The 13,506-nt window shown below is 41.6% G+C and overlaps 1 protein-coding gene across 1 annotated transcript in view; it reads left to right on the top strand.

The window, feature by feature from the left end:
• Window positions 1–13,506, top strand: part of LOC126095334 (ras-specific guanine nucleotide-releasing factor 2-like) — a 1,914,760-nt gene that overhangs the window by 1,294,350 nt on the left and 606,904 nt on the right. The gene's annotated exons all lie outside the window — the stretch shown is intronic.

The following is a 13,506-nucleotide window of genomic DNA, read 5'->3' as shown; positions in this document are numbered from 1 at the left end:
ATAGTAACAAATAATGAAGATTATAGATTGAATTCTGTATGAATGAAAAAAATTGGCAGTATGAAAAGAAAATTAAATAATATTGCCAATATCTCAAGTGCCTGGTGGTTGTTGGGCACCTAGTATTGCAAACGGTGCTATGCCCTCTGAGGTTTTTATTTAGGCGTTATTTGTTGCAATGCAACAAAATGCATATACTGTTACCTTTTACTGCTTTCACTTGCAAATAAACAACCCAACGTCTACTTTTCTTATCTGAGTGACTTTAAATTCACACACAATTCATTACAATATGTTTTGTTGTTTCCACGTAATCGGAATGTTTACCCCTAATTGACGCTTGAAGGTCAACAATAACTGCATATTCCCTTTTGTTGACACAGCAAGACCTTTACCTGCAGTGGACAGCATGCTACGTCAGTTTCACTAATGCTACATACTCTCTTTTTACCAATCACGTTGTGGCTTAACTTTGGATTTAACCCTCCTGGTAAATTTAGTACTGTTAATGTAACAGTCACAGTTTCATTCACTGGTGCATTACATTTCTTTACTTGTTCCGCAGTATCTCTCAAATTAACTCGAGTCACATCCACATTGTTTTTAAAAACAGATTCTACAATGCAAATATTACTACTAGGCCCATATGTTTCCTTAGACCATGAATCAATTGGCACATCCTGAAGTGGATCTTCGATACTACTAAGTTCACTAACTTCAATTTTTGTTTCAACAGCTTTACAAATTTTAGTGTTGCAGTACCAACTTCACTTACATTCATTTCGTACTTTCTGACTGCTCATTCGCTAGTGCTACATGCTCCCTTTTCCCCAATCACATTGCGGTTTAACTTTGAATTTAACCCCCCCCCCCTTGGTAAATTTAGTACCGTTCCCTTTGGTAAATTTAGTACCGTTGGTAGTCATAGTTTCATTCACTATTTCATTACATTTATTTCCGTACATTTATTTACTTGTTCCGCAGCATCTCTCAAATTAACTTGAATCATATCCCCACTGTCTTTAAAAACGAATTTTACATTGGAAATATTACTGTTAGGGTCATATGTTTCTTTAGACAGTGAATCAACTGGTACACCCTGAAGTAGATGTCCAATACTACTGAGTTCACTAACTTCAATTTTTGTTTCAACTATTTCACTAATTTTGGTGTTTGAAGCTGCAATACTAACTTCGCTTGCATTACTTTCGTCTTTTCTAACTGCTTCTAGATTAACATTCTGACCGTTGACTGAACAGTGTTGTTCAGCTACTAATACGGTAGTAGTGTGCTTGCTTTGATTATCTTTATGACAAAGTGTACTAGCCTCACTTGGTGTTCCAAGTGTTTGACTTATCTCATAATCTAACGTCTCACTGTTAACTACAATCAACCTCATTTTATCCTCCTTAAATGATTCTACATAAGCTATAATGGTGTCAACATCGAATCATACCTGAGTTACGAAGCCCCTTTCAGCGCACTGCTATGTGCCATTTATATTACAAGAGTCATTAACATTACTTTGCTCATTACCAATTTCGTTAACTTTCGTATGTAATAACTCGATGCCAATCTGCGTTACATTTGTTTCGCTTTCAGATCTGATTCAACATAACAACTGGTTCATAATTTACACAAGTGTCTCTAAACTCACTTTGCATAGTAGCAACTTCACTAACTTCAGAATCTAACTGATTACTGCAGGCTGCGTTAGCTTCGAGTTGCTCATTACAGCTGCCGTTTACATCATTATAGGCATCACCTTTTTAATTTGTTTCTTCCGTTAGTCTTTCCTGGCATTCGGCGACATTCTCGCTCAACCTTTCGTTTGTGGCGACAGACTTTGGTTTTGCTTCAGTATAATACTATTTTTGTCAGTACTGTTTTCATTTGGCACATATCAGCTGACAACGTCATAGCTTGACCCATACGAGTCCTCCGCCGTTTCACTTGAAATGCCCGTTAGATTCTGTGTCTATGAAATCTTCATTCCAAAATGAGTTTTCTTCTATGTTTTGTAGCTGATTTCCTTCACTAATTTCGCCTACTTCGTCTTGAACGTAACAGTTAAAAAACTGTCAGTATTTATTTATTTCCTTTATTTTGTTTACAACGACTTCAGTTAAATGACACTGGAAATGTTTTTAGCTTGACTTTATCTGTATTCGAAACAGCATTATTAATCTGCACAATGTCTCATTAGAGAGTCACTTCGTGCTATGATCATGTTCGCCTAGTACGTTTTCAAGAATACTATCGTCCTCTCATGTTCTTCAGCACCCGATAATTAAAGAAATCTCCATTTTTATTTCTTTGTAGTGAAAATTCTGGTAGTTTTTCCAATATTAACATTGCCCCTAATGGTAAAAATAGGCTTAGTTCCTCCTCCATATGACTACAAATTATCCTTAATGCTTTATAACTGCATTGATTATCTTCACATTGTTCTACTTCTGCCTGCCTTTGTGCTTCGCTCACTAAACGCATCGAGTGTTAGATGTCCATTTTAATATCATCTTTGTCTAATATTAATAAATGAATCTTAACAAATGTGGCGCGCTGGGTCCTGTGTCGGCAGTCCGTCAAATTATCCTCATACTAAACAGGCACAATTTCTCACCGAATTGGTACTCTCTGTGCTGTCTGTAGCCTTCCTCTCACGCCATCTCTTGAATCATACTAATCTACTACAAACTCAGCCCAACTATGGAGCGAATCTTGGCAAAGATCTTGAGGCTTCAAAGCCAGAAATATCGTAGCTGTTTCAGCAGGGTGTGCTGCGTATATAAAACGAAACCTGCAGCTCAGTGAGGTTTTGAGAGTTATGTACATACGTCAATATATTTGCATACTTTGAGACAACGTGAAAATCAAAACTGTTTTATTTGCAACAGTTAACAATACCTTCAGCCACTTCTCTACACAGTCGCCGCTCCGACGTAGCTATTTGTCGTAGCTTTGTGCCAAATTTCCCACACCTCCGTCAGTTCTCTACGCTGGTCCACAGCTCGTTGTCTGTGCCAAAATGTAATCTTCATAGCCAGCGGTTCATGTGAGCAGAGATGATCATCAGAGAGAGCCATGTCCGGGCTATATGGTGAGTGGTAAAACACCTTCCATCGAAAGCGCTGCTGGAGCATCTTCAGAGTGCGGCCGACAATTGTTATCAACAAGGAAACGTCTGAGGGTTACGGTGTGTGGGTTACATAACATCTAGCGAAATCTCTTACCAGCCCCTCATACTTGGCAGAGACAATATTTTCTAGCCACTTACGCGCTCTCGTGATCAACCGGCACGCTAGAGACACTACCCGGCACATCTCTGCAAAGCTTCCTCGAGCTTTCACTGGGTTTCCATTTCGCGCCCGATCGGAACTTACTTTCCAAATAGCCCTGGTGTAAACATCAAATAAGTACGCAAAACATAAGGTTGACAAAAAAATCATCTCCCGTTGAATGCAAGTTGCATACAAATGCACAACATTTTTAAGCTATATCTACAGTACATCAAAAATTGCGGTGTTTGATTTGCTAATACAAAGAATTTCGTGTGACGAAATAATTTTTTGTGCTTACACCACCAGGTGAAACCGTCGAATAATTTCCAGCTGATTTCAGCGTATACAACGTGAAGTGCCCATTGTACAGAGACAGTGCGTCATAAAATTTTATCGGCGAAAAAATGGCGATAAAAACGTAGTTGGGTGACCTCAGAACCCTTGCGATGATCCTAGAACTTTTGCCATATGTTCACTATGCCTTGTAAAACTACGTTTACTCGTCAGACCGGATATTACGTGCATATTTTACGTGTATATGTATGGTAATTTGGAACCCATACGTTAGCGAAAAGTTTCAAGTTTCCCCGACGCCATTGTCTTAGTGTGGTGGTGGTGTGTTGGGGCTTATGGGCGCTCAACATCGAGGTCATCAGCGCCCTGACACACATTAAAAGGAACGAATGTGGACAGACCTAAGAAAACTAAAGCACACACCATCGTCTTAAGAACATATGATAAAAATTTCGACGATTTGCCATGATTATAAATTTTAGATTAGGCCATTCCTTCTGGTACCCAAAATTCATGGTTTTTCGAAGCTTTCTCAGAAACCACCCACGACCAAGTCGTCCTTTCATAAACCGCTTAAGACCCTCTCAACACCACACCTGATGCAAAAGAATCAAACGGTTTGCTCAATTTGCTTGGACTACAGGACGTGTGTAATGTTCAAATTTTGACACTGTACTATAGGATAGCTACAGTATCCCCGTTCTTCCAGAAGGTACGTAGAAAATTGGTCGCTAGCTCAAGGGTTTTTATAAACATTTGACTCCTCACTATTTTTTATAATATTGGGAACCCGATGTATCGATATTTAAAACATATCATTATAGGCTCTCGGCATATCGACAAAATCACCAATATATTGGCGAAAAAAATATCGACGTACCGCCTAAAAAAAGAAAGAAAGATAAAAGGCTACACACAGTAAATATACTGCCAGTTCTAGAGCTGTATATTTAAATATTGATTTATTATTTGATATTCTGTACATCAACAAGCTAGCAGCCTGCTTATTCCCCTCAGAGCAAGAATTGAAAGGAAAGCGATGCACGTTCACAGTTGGCGATAACCACTTTGCTAACAATGGTAACTGCAGGAAAGTGGCACAATAAAAGGTGTCCGATAGGTCCGTCGTTCGGTTTCGTCACATGTCCGATTTGTCTGGAACTCTTCATGGCGACTTGAAGTGTTCCAGACAAATCAGATAGGTGACGAAACTGACTTCCCTGTTTTTTCATTTCTGCAAACGCCGGCGTCGTCGCAATTGTGTTGTCAAAATTGTGTGGTGGTGAACAAAACGTTGCAGTTTCTGCTGGTAGCGCTGAGCACCGTTTACCTCAGCATTTCCCCTCAGCGCAAAGACCGATCTCATCATTTAGATTTTTGTTCATCAGTTTCAGAAGCTGTTTTTGAATAATGCCGATGTGAAGAAATAGCACACTAGTTACGTAAAAAATTGAAAATTGTTTTTTAACGCAACTGGTGTGCGATTTCTTCACATCAGATAGCTTTTTATTCCATTCACACCATCTCCCCCCCCCCCCCCCCAGTGCAATCGGACTTCTTATTTGTGTCATAATATATACTTGCTTCACACAGTCAAAGAGGAAGACTGGACTTGATGAAAGCTCAAAACGTAGTAAGCCTCCTTCACATAATAAAAGTAAAATTACGTTCCACTACAATTTCTAAAGAACAAATTGAAGTATTTATCTAAAATTTGGGAAAAAATATAATATACAATTAAAATATCGTCATTATATATTGTCATATCGTTATCGATATATCGTTGAATAATCGCCGACACATATCGATTTTTTGGTGGCGAAATATCGATGTAACGATATCTTACCAACAGCCTATCCGGAACCGCGCCTGAACCATGTAATGATAAAATTCGTACATCTCATACATGAAGGGCTTTGTCTTTTTATTTCGTCTGTAATGTACTCTTTAAATGAAACAAAAAACAAGACACTATGCTAAAAAAGGAACAAACATTCGATAGGTACGAGACTCGCAAGAGAGAGCTGGCCCAAACAATGACACGAACTTCTAAAAGAAGTTAGACAAGAAAGGAACTTTCTTAGATGACTATAAATAAGAAAAATGAAACTTGTACCATGTGTGCTCATGCCCAAATCCAGGACAACCGTATCATTGTAGACATTCAAGCATTAATTTTTCGAATTCCTGAAAAAGGTACTGAGATTCAAAAATCACAAAAAGAAGAGACAGGTGAAGTTGCAAAAAAACGTACCAGGAAGCCTCGGCTGAACATATGTTAACACTGACAATGCATGGACACTATAGTTTGATAACCACGTTTTGGCATGATTATGCTTTGTACTTATAATTAATTTCGCTTTATTTAAGAACTTATTGGCTCCAAAGAGCAGCACTGTTTTACTTTTTTCATGGAGAGTATTTTATTTTAGGTTTTGATAAGAGTGGATTCCTTCAGTTAGTAGTTTAGACATCTCTGACTGATTTCATGCACCCAATCAGCTGTACCAATATCGGTTAATGGAATTCTAATTCACAGCTACTCCAAATCGATTGAACAGGCGATGGAAAAAATGATGGATGTCACATTTTTGTCGAAAATGAATTAGGATTTACGCTGGATAGCTGAAGACATGTAAATGTACAAACAGCATTCATTACACGCAAGAGCACTGATAGATGTGGAGCAATGATCTGAAAATTATTTATTAACGGAAAAAATGCTAAGCGAAAATAATGACTGTCATTCCCACATGTTTCCGAATCTGTTTCTTTTATTCTGTACAACCCTGTTTTTATTGTTCCCAGTCTATGTTTCCATAATTGGTACTCTGTTGATGATGTTTATTTGCGAGACGATAATACAGAAATTGTGGAAGATGACGTAGATGACATTCAAAATGTGTCCCACACAGAGACGCCTTCTAAGAGGAGAAAAAGCTACAGTAGAATGTTCGATGTAATGAAGACACTGCGTTTATTAAACTGTTTTGAAAATGCGTCTGCTGAACAGATCACAGATTCTTTAAAAAAGTTAATCAAATGAAAAGTTATGTTGAGCAGAATTATTGGACTTATTTACACTGACGTCTATAAACGCGATAAGACAGAGTAGGCCTAGACGAGATTTGGATCACGCAAGGTCCCATGACAATGCATATTCTTATAAGTGCGTGTCTACAACATAACCGAGATATCTCGTGTCTGTTAAAGCCTTTATTTCTATTCATGATATCACGTCGCGAAGAGTACAGACTCTGTAAACACCAGGAAAGACTCTAGACGCACTACCGAAAGATATGCGTGGGAAATACGATCGTTTACATGGTAGGGAAAGTCATGTGTGTTGGAAAAGTTAAACAGCACATTGCACCTTTCAGATGTAGGCTAAGTCATTACAGCAGGTGTGTAAGGAACTGTACCTCCCTGCAGAGTTCAGTGTTAGAAAAATTCATTAGATGTACAAAGAAAAAGGATTCCATAACGCATCTTATCGTTATTACAGAAATATATTCTGTTCGCAGTTCAGTACAAAATTGCCTTATCGCTCTCACATTTATAGAGGTATTGCAGTGCCCGTGTTGTTAAGCAGTTACTACATTAAATGTATTCGTAGTTGTTAACACGAACAGCCATCAGCTTTATCGTACTTAAATTTCCCGCTTTACGCGAGTGGTCTTAACTGCTTTGGCTATGCGTGCACTACTCACGGCTAGACCTAGTCTTCTATATGTCATCGTTCGTGCATCACAACTTGCACTCGTACACACGTTACGGGGGAGGACATTTTGACTGAAAGTAGCTGCCTCGTCTTGCGCCATTGCGTAGCCCGAATGGCATAAACTGAAACTCAGATAACCCAAATGACTTTATACCCGTTGTCTCAGGCATATCACAGGAGGCCGTAGGAATCTTGGTGTACCTGGTGAACGCCGTATCCCACTGAATACTGTTGTACCCTTTAACATGCCGTAAAGTCCTGGATATTTGGGATTGCATAACGTCCAGTGGCATTTAACGCCATGAAGTCGCCGCAGGCTCTACAAGTACCACCTTTTTTACTCACCAAAAGTAGTGGCAACGCCCAGGGGCCGTCCGAACGACGTACAATCCCCACATCGAGCCATCTGAGAAAGTGTTGTTTGGCTGCTGCATATTCCTCCGGTGCTAGGCGGTGGGGCCGCTCATAGACCGGCGGACAGGATACAATTGTGATGTAGTGCATTGTCGAATGCTGGCACTCCTTCCACCGTGTCGTCGGAGAAATGTGTCACTGTAGTTCGCCAGAATTGTTGTTGTTTGTAACTCCACCACACTGAAATCAGAATTATTGTGTGAGAAATCACTAGTGCTTGGTTGTCGATTGTGTATATCAACTTTTAACTTGAAATATTCCAGGAAATCCACCGCGAAGGTGGGGTGATCCACTGCAGCCATGACGAGAATCTGCACTCCTTGAATGTCGGGAGCTGGTCGAGCTGTCCTGAATGTCTGTATAGTCATCTCGTTTGCTGCCTTCAGCATACATATCTGCTTGACTTGTGTCATTGCTACACAGTGTTGTGGCACAATACTAACACCTGATCCGCTGTAGGGCGGGTATGCTTTACCATTCTGTGCGTCATTGAGAAGAATGAACATCTCTTTAGTTGGTTGGTTGGTTGGTTTAAAGATTAAAGGGACCAAACTGCAAAGGTCATCGGTCCCTTGCTTCATAAAAACACAGAGTACAGTGAAACCATACACCAGTCAGGCGAAGCACTAAAATAAAAATTCCGGGGGAAGAAAAGCCCCATGGTCAATGGTAAGACAACACGGAAAAAAAAGGGCAGAAGAAATTAAAACTGCACAGCAGAGGACTGTGGCTGGCTGATCACGAAAATAATAGGATGAGCCAGCCACTCTGCAACACGTTAAAACGTCCAGTCTAAAAGATTAGGGTGGAGTCGAATTACAACACAAAACAAAGTAAAAGATACAGCACAAAAGAGGGTGATGTAGTAAAATTAAATGGACCTATAAAAGCCGCTTGCGCGAATAAAACTTAAAACCCGATCTGCCAGAGAGACATCGTCACCCAAAAGAGATGATAAATCACCCTGGAGATTAAAAGCACGCCTGAGAGCGGTTAAAAGAGGACATTCCAACAACAGATGGGCCACCGTCATGGTTGCACCACAGCGACAATGAGGGGGGTCCTCTCGACGCAGCAGATGACCATGCGTCAGATAAGAGTGACCAATGCGGAGCCTACAGAGAATAACAGAATCCCTGCGAGAGGCCCGCATGGAGGAACCCCACACGGTCGTGGTCTCCTTTACACGCCGCAGCTTGTTGGGTACAGACAGAGTGCGCCATTCGTCTGCCCACAACCCAGAGACCCGACGGCGTAACACCGATCGGAGATCAGTTACCGGGAGGCCGATCTCCAACGGCAGTTTGCGGGTGGCTTCTTTAGCTAACTTGTCGGCGTGTTCGTTTCCCGCTATCCCAACATGTCCCGGGGTCCATATGAACACCACTGAACGTCCACGCTGTTCAAGAGCATGAACGGACTCCTGGATGGCAACGACAATGGGATGGCGTGGGTAGCACTGGTCAAGAGCCTGCAGACTACTGAGAGAGTCACTGCAAATGACAAAAGACTCTCCAGTGCTGGTACGAAAGCGCTCAAGGGCACGAAAAATGGCTGTTAGCTCTGCGGTGTAAACACTGCAGCCGTCCGGCAAGGAGCGCTGGTCTACATAGTCCGCATGAGCATAAGCGTACCCCACACGGCCATCAACCATCGAGCCATCTGTATAGATAGCCTCCGAGTCGCGGGATGCGTCGAGGAGAGCAAGAAATTGGCGGCGCAAGACTGCAGGAGGAACTGAATCCTTTTGCCATTGTGAGAGGTCCAGCCGAAGCTGCGGCCGACGAATACACCAAGGTGGTGTATGTTGGTGGACCTGAAAAGCAGATGGAAGAGGCAAAGACTCGAGTTCACTAAGGAGTCACCTAACACGGATCCCAATGGTATGGCCTGATCGAGGCCGCCGGTGTTGGGTATGGACTGCCGCATTAGCGAAAAGGAGACGGTAGTTAGGGTGACGGGGAGAACAACGGATGTGGGCAGCATAGTTGGCTAACAATTGTTGAGGCCGAATACGAAGCGGAGGAACCCCAGCCTCAGCAAGGAGGCTATTAACAGGGCTGGTGCGGAATGCTCCTGTCGCCTGTCTAACCCCACAGTGGTGAACGGGGTCCAGCAGCTGCAACGCCGAGGGCGACGCTGAGCCATACGCCACACTCCCATAATCAAGCCGGGACAGCACAAGGGCTTTGTAGAGCTGCAGCTGCGTATTACGATCTGCACCCCAAGTTGTGTTGCTGAGGCAGCGAAGGGCATTCAGATGCTGCCAGCACTGACGCTTGAGTTGACGAATATGTGGAAGCCAAGTAAGCCGGGCATCGAAAAGTGTTACAGTCTTGTCGGGTAGCACTTGATGTGACAGTCACGTTATGTTGCTCCTGTCTGTAGCTGAAGTTTGTTGCAACGAGGTAAGACCGTCGTTGGCGTCCAATAACGCCCCTTACCGGCCGCTCTTGGCGTTTAGTTCCCTGCATGGCTGTTTGCACTTCTCTGCTCGCTCACCGAACCTGCACCACGCTGCTGAATCCTCTCTGCTTAATGTGGTTAGCGATCGTACTGTCGAGAAAACCACGCCTCCCTCGGGCGCCGATTAACGATGTATTCTTCCGCTAATATGATAAAGCGGCGCTGTAAGTCTCTCAAGGTCGCAAACAAATTTTCGTCTTTATTTTTAGTCTCTGTACGCACGGCTTCCACTCCACTTTCAACTCTCCTGTGCTGCCCTCACGGGATCTGTCTTTGGATCCCCATTAACTGCGGCGCGCTTCCTTCTTGCCGGTATTGCCAACAAAGACCTGCTTTTACCGCCATTCGTGCGCTCCAGTACTTGTCCGATACTTGTTGGAAGACTATTGAGCGAAATGGTATGTAATGTTTCAAAGTCTTAGATGTTGCGCAGCCGGCAGCTGTGACCGACCGGTTCTAGGCGCTTGAGTCTGGAACTGCACGACCGCTACGGTCGCAGGTTCGAATCCTTCCTCGGGCATGGATGTGTGTGATGTCCTTAGGTTCGTTAGGTATAAGTAGTTCTAAGTTCTATGGGACTGATGACCTCCGATGTTAAGTCCCACAGTGTTCAAAGCCAGTTGAATCAGTTGAAGTTGCGCAAATGTCACAACAATTCTGAACGAGTACGATCACTAAATGCTTCGTCAAACAAAACATGCGGCATGCGTTGCTCCTTGGGTGTTACCAAGCGTTTAGTGACTATATCTTCTAAAGTTTGAGTAGACTGCTCAAGAACTACTTTGTGATGAAATCTTGCGCTACCTTCACTAGCTCTCGGTCCATATTCGCGGAAATACGGCTTAACTTGTTGCCGTCACGCTTATATGATATTGCTGGAAAATGTTCTCCACTCTTAAAAACCATACTTTTGGTAGTGTAGTCCAAAATTTCGGTAAACGTAATGCTGTAGTTGCGCTTCTTGTTGATGTAGTAAAATTGTACATTTCTGAAGTAGGCAATGGTAGGTTCGTATACTCACGTTGTTATAACATCGTCGTGTTAAAATGATTTTGTTGGGACTTGTAGAATAGTCTTCTTGTTCTTAGCTGGGGGTAACAAACGTAGAACAGCAGTTTTCTATATTGTACAATAATTAGATTATTAGTCGTATCGAACAAAAACTGTACATGTATTTACTCTTAAGAAACAAAATCAAATCTTGACAACTGGTGAATTCAAAGAATAAATGGAGGCGCTCAACTCCTTGGCCGCCTCAATACCGTCTCTAGACCATTGTCGACTCTCGAGCACCCATAGAGTATAAATATCAATGGAGTGAGGATTCGAATGTTCAGAACGAGAATTCCGTCCGCAACATCTCCTGCAGCACAATTTAAGCGATTTGGGACAGGGGCATTTTAGCACGTATGGCGCTTTGCGTATTTTGAGTGTTATTACTTCACTGCTGCTACAGATAGATCACCTTCAGAAGGACAATGAAACTTCGTACACTCGGTTAATTTGATATCAAGGACTGAAGTTGAAGATTTGTAGAGCTATTGTATTGTGATTTTTCGCCACAGTATCACACCTCAGATTCCATTTTATTTAACGTGTTCCGGTAACAGTATAAGAAATGATAGCCAACAACGTTTTTTATGTTATCTATAGCACTTATTCATCACATTGTTATCTACTGCACATACTCATTGTACTAATTCATTAAAGTGACACTGTAGACGGCGCCAAAGTGTCACAAAAAAACCTCCCATTTGGAACTCTGAAATTGTTATAAAAAATACGACAAGCGATTTGCCCCATCTGTTTGTCCAATATCATTTTTTTTTTTTTACCCTTTTGCATTTTGTAGACGAGTAAAATATGTATAATATTTTTTCGCCATCTCATCAGAAAAGTAAAAATATACAGTGCGCACAAAATAGTAAAGAAAAAGTGCATGATAAATGCTCGACTTTTGGAGTAATAAAAGAAGCGACAATACTTTTGTGTGTTTTCTATAGCAGTGATTCATATTCTCTAATCTATTCTATTTAATTACATTACAATGACACTGTGTAGGAAACTGCCTCGTGCACAAGGTTTTTAGAATCTGCATAAATTGGAGGAAATTAATCAGTCTCTAATGTATAAATTTTATCGTCATATAAACATAGCACCATTATGTATACAGTGGCCATGGCAGTTTACTCAAGCGCACTTGCAAATTTATCTAGCACTTGTCTCGCAAAACACATGGCCATAAATTCACAGAAATTCTCTACGATACTAAACTTTATAATACCGTGTCTCAGTATTTTTCTATACATAAAGTGCTTCGTATTTATGTGGCATTTAGAATTATATATTTGTTGTAGATACTGAAAATAACTGATCGTCCTTTCGCATACTTCTCTTCACGTACATAGCAATGGCAATACTGCACCATTGTTGTTACTAATCTCAAACGTGCAGAAATGTATATAAAAAAGGCGAATATGTCTGATACTCAAGTTTCGCTCTTATCGCAAATTGTAGACTAGCAGCCTCGACCCAAAATTACATTACAAGCCCTGTTTGATGTTGACAACATGCGCAGTAGGGTACGCTCACTCCATAGATCTACGGACCATCCGCAAATCACAGTAATACCTCGCCATAGCATAATTAGCCTTGTTTCAAAACCCCGAACACTTCGCATTAGTGTTTTACCATATTTTTGTAGTTCTTGGAACTGCGTTTATGTATTTACATTACGAGAGGTTGCGTAAAACTCAACATGTCCACTTCCTTCATGGAAATAAACGTCAAAGGTGTTTGTGTATGTAGTGCCAACAATTCGATCTCGGATGTGGCGGGCTGGCGCGCGCGCTGTAGCAACTAAGGGAGTGGAATGGGGCGCATGCGCTTCGTAGAACAAGTTTAATTTTCTGTTGTCCTCAAAGTCGCGGCATGTCTGTCTCAGTTTTATTCATTCTGTTAAGTTCAAAGAATCGTGTATCACAACACATTGGCATTTTAGTAGACAGATTCAGATACCAAGCGATTAGAGCACGGAAAGCCGGTCTATTGTGAGTGAGAATCCTACAGGTTGCCTATCTAAGGAGATAGACGGCGTCGGGAGTTTTACCCTCCCCCGCTGCAATTATGTGCACAAATATTGAGAAAAGATAACACACGAAAGCTTTGAAAGACGACCGAAGTCACATTAAAGGAACATCAGATTGCTCGTACGGACCGTTCCATAACCTCAAATCTCTACGCGAATGTATTCAAATAACAAAACTGCGAAAGAAAAGTGAAAAAGTAAGATTAACAACGTCATTCAGCAGTCATAAAATTGCAGTGTTG

This window comes from Schistocerca cancellata, chromosome 8 (genome assembly GCF_023864275.1).
Source record: "Schistocerca cancellata isolate TAMUIC-IGC-003103 chromosome 8, iqSchCanc2.1, whole genome shotgun sequence".
In the NCBI taxonomy this organism is placed as follows: domain Eukaryota; kingdom Metazoa; phylum Arthropoda; class Insecta; order Orthoptera; family Acrididae; genus Schistocerca; species Schistocerca cancellata.
Note: the sequence above shows the minus strand (reverse complement) of the source record. Positions and strands in the feature narration are given on the sequence as shown.